We start from the raw sequence: 4,327 nt of genomic DNA, 5'->3' as shown, positions 1-4,327 counted from the left end.
CTTGACTATCGATGATGTGGTAAGGGAGTCCATCTGGTAAGCTCTAGATGTATTAGCGGCAAGGAACTTGCAGGAAACTTTCGATGTCGGCGCAAACCACGTACTCTACACTGAGCTAGGATCTATATCGAGTATTTAACCAAAAACTACCACAATTCACGGAACCATGACGAAAAACTACCACTTTACGATTCTGTGCGAAAAACTACCACTTTTTTCCTAATCCGTGGCAAAAAACTACCAAGTCGCGAAATCGCTCGCTTGGCCCGCGCTAAGCACAAATCTGACCGCTTGGGCCCACGAACCAGGTGCCACCCTGGCCATCCTTCGCGCCGGAGCCGCACCAGCACGCGCGCGCCCGCTCCCGCCTCACCGTCGTCGCTCCCACCTCGCCGTCGTCGTGCCCACCAAGCTCCTGGGGCCGGCCACTGCCGCGTGGCCACCAGCGCCGCGTGGCCGCCAGCGCCGCGCTGCTGCCCCCGCCGTGAGCGACGACGGCTGCCCCCGCCGCGCTGCTGCCCCCGCCGTCGTCGTGCCCACCAAGCTCCTGCCGTCGCTGTTGCCCCCACCGCGACCGCGCGAGAGATTGCATCGCCGTGAGGCAGAGCAGCGCGTCGCAGAGGAGGAGGTGGAGGGGCGGGCGGCTCCAGCGGTGACCCGCAGCGGCTCTGGCGGTTGCAACAACGACCCGTGGCGACTCCAGAGCTGACCCGCGGCGAGCGGCTCCAGCGCTGACCCGTGGCGAGCGGCTCCAGCGCTGACCCGCAGCTGCCGCGGCGAGCGACTCCAGCGGTGAAGGGCGGCGGCGGCAGGTGCGAGGAGCCCGGGCGGCCGGAGGCGGGGGCGCGGCCGCGGGCATAGCAGGTGTGTGCGGGCAGGTGTTGGCGAGCGAGCGTGGTACGGGGACAGCGACCACGGTGCGTATGGCGAGGGGCGGCCACGAGCGCCGCGGGCGCGCGCGTGCGGGTGCGGCTCGGAGCACGAGCTCCGGCGCGCGGCCACGGAGTAGAGGGGAAGCAGCGGGCGCTGACGATGGCGAGCGAGCGTGGTACGGGGATGGCGACCGCGAGCTGCACGAGGTGGTCGTGGACGCGGCGAAGTGCGGGCGAGAGGGTCACCGGAGTGCACGCGAGGTGTTCGAGGAAATGCCAGAGAGAGGAGGAGGAGGAGGAAGAAGAAGATTGATGCTGACAGGTGGGCCCATCCTGTCAGAAATGCGTTTAGAAGAGGCGAAACGAGCGATTTCGCGACTTGGTAGTTTTTTGCCACGGATTAGGAAAAAAGTGGTAGTTTTTCGCACAGAATCGTAAAGTGGTAGTTTTTCGTCACGGTTCCGTGAATTGTGGTAGTTTTTGGTTAAATACTCATCTATATCAGGCAAAAAGCTGTTCACCATCGCACCAACCCTGCTGCTTCCTGCTTGTACTTTTACGATCTTTTCTGCGTGGAATCGGAAGCTTCAGGTCACAGCCTCAGAATATGCGTATCTTATGGGCGAAGCTTAGCAGTAAACAGTGCACCACGTGAGTAGGATGCCCAGCCCAGAGGAGCAAGTGCTCAAGTTATCTGCCAAAGGGAATGTGAATGCCAAATCCGTCGGCAACTATGACTGTGTGCATCTCAGTTATGCAGAGACCGGGTGTAATGCTATTTTAAGTAATAAAGCGTCTTTTATCGGAAAAAATCCGTCGGCAATGGGTTAGCAGCACAAGAGAAGAAAACTGGCCACTTGCTAGAGCCACGCCTTATCATCGCGGCGGCATGGTTGCGCCTCGACGGAGCCGTGAACCATTGTCCAAGACAGCACCCTGTGCTTCTGCGGCTCCCGGGGAGACGGTCTCGGGCCATAGGAGCTCTGCACAAGGGCACAACACGCAAGAAGACGCAGCGGGAGGCAAGCGTGCGAGTAGCGTGCCATTTTGGTCAGGGTTTCGGCGAGGCATTACGTACGCTTGTTTGGCAAGATACTACTGAGGGCCAATTCTTTTGACAGCTTAAAAAAATAAACCATCTCCTACCAAGCTTTTTTTATAAGCCGCTTCCCTCATTCAGTGGCGCTTCTAAACTAGTTATGGATAACTAATATAGAAGCCGCACAAAATTTTTAGAGCGGCTTATTTTTTAAGCTAGGGAGAGGCAGCTTATTTTTTAAGCCGCCTAAAAAAACTAGCCCAACCGACTCTTTTACCACACGAGAGTGACAAGGCAAGGATTAGTACTGTTACTGCAATGCAGAGATGCACAGACAAACTCTTACCGCGAGGAAGGCGCCCCACGTACAGGTTTCACCGAGCATGCGATGTGATGAGGCCTTGCTTAGTTAGCGTGCGGGTGAACAATACACTACACGTCCACTGGTGGAAAAAGGGCCTTTGGTCGCGGTTCGCAACTGCCATTAGTCGCGGTTGCGCAACCGCGACCGAACGGGCGCGACTAAAGGCCCCCCCTTTTAGTCGCGGTTGCTTAAGAACCGCGACTAAAGGCCCGTCCACGTGGGCGCCAGGTGGCCGTCGGGGCGGAGGACCTTTAGTCGCGGTTCTTCTGGCCAATCGCGACTAAAGGCCGCCGCAGGTTTAGGGTTTTAGCCCCCCCTCCCTTAAACCTGTTTTCTGTTTAATTTGTATTGTTTTATTTCTTTTGTGCTTTATTTTAATTTTGAAGGAGTTTCATATATTCTACGGTACTACATACATGCATATGAATGTACAATTTCAAATAAATTTGAAATTAGAACCAAAAAGAATTCAAGAGGAATATACAATATATATTCAATATCATCGGATGACCATATACAATTTTGAACAAGTTTCCATACATGATTTAATGCATATAAAGTTCTACGTCCTCGTAATAGTGTTCTCCTTTAGGATGGAGGACTTCCCTGCTGAACCATCCAGCTAGTTCCTCTTGAAGTGGTCGGAAGCGAGCTTCTGGACTAAGCATCCACCGGAGGTTATTCCTCTGAGCATTGGTATCACTCGGAACCCGCTCAGAGGTGTATCTCCGGATCATCTCACAGACATAGTATCCACATAGATTGGTCTCCGGTGGCTGAATATCCCCAGCATTCTTAGCCTTTAACATTTTGAATTCTAGCTCTTTTTTGAATTCACCGACCTTTGTATCTACGAACCGTCTCCAAACCCTACGAGGCAAAGAAAATTAAATGAACAAGAGAGTTATTAATTAGTTACTTGATATTAGGAAATGAACGAAATAGGCCGATCGATATAGAGCGCAAATGAATGAAAATAATTACTTCTGCAGCATTCTTCTCATGCCGCCCCAAAGCTTTGGATCCATATTCACAGAGTCGTGGACGAGACATTCTGAGGTGTTAACTTTAATTACTAGCAGAATCCAGTGGAACCTGCGGACACGATACATGCACAGTACGTCATGCATAACTCATCGATTAGCCGGCCACATACCATGCATGGAGTAAACAAAAGAGAATGTGCTCAAGACAGAAACACTCACTCAAAATGGTAAGGAAATAGAATATCACTTTTGAGTTCCTGCTTTGTAAGAAACTGCCACAGGTCTGCCTCCACGTCGGCGGGGTAACGCTCCAACACATGTCCATTAACGATGTGTGGGTCAATGAACCCAACATCATGGATGTTCCTTACTCTGCATTCCTTAATCTTCATTCTGCATGTATAATAGCGGACACAACAATATAGTTAGGACATATATATAGTGCAGGCAATATGAACGAGATGGGGTAGAAATTAATAAATCACTTACAGAACGTAGCAACTGATGATAGATTTATCGAGCTCGCGCAGATTGAAAAGCTGGAACAATTCACTCAGTTCAATTTGTACATAGTAATGTTTGAAGTGATGCTCATGTCTAACTTCCGCATAAATATATTCTTTGGCGTTTTTATTTTTTATGTAACCCTTGTACCATTTCAGCAGACCTTTCATTTGTGGAGGTAGATCCTTTTCCTGCGCAGGCTCGACGAGAGGCCCATTCTTGACATATGTAATTACTACCTCCTTCACTGGCGCCTCATCAAGGCCTAACAGTTCACGAAGAGTAATACCTAAGTTGGCCGCTTGTTCTCTGGCACTCGTTACAGTCAATCCCTGTGCTGCCGCAGCTTGTATGATCTCGGGGGCATCCGGACAGAAGGCTTCCACTATAAGCGGGGCAATCGATTGTTTACTTTGTTCCCCGAGCTGGGCAACTTGTTTCCCGCTTTTTTTACTTTCGGCCTTCTCCCGCTCTTTGTTCTCCTTGAACATGAGTGCCTGCCTGCGAAGTTCACGTGCATAGTCGTTAGGCAGATTCTTCGCGGCTTGGGACGGTGTGCTCA

The sequence above is a fragment of the Triticum aestivum genome, chromosome 4B (assembly GCF_018294505.1).
Source record: "Triticum aestivum cultivar Chinese Spring chromosome 4B, IWGSC CS RefSeq v2.1, whole genome shotgun sequence".
Lineage (NCBI taxonomy): Eukaryota > Viridiplantae > Streptophyta > Magnoliopsida > Poales > Poaceae > Triticum > Triticum aestivum.
This window is presented reverse-complemented; position numbering follows the sequence as displayed.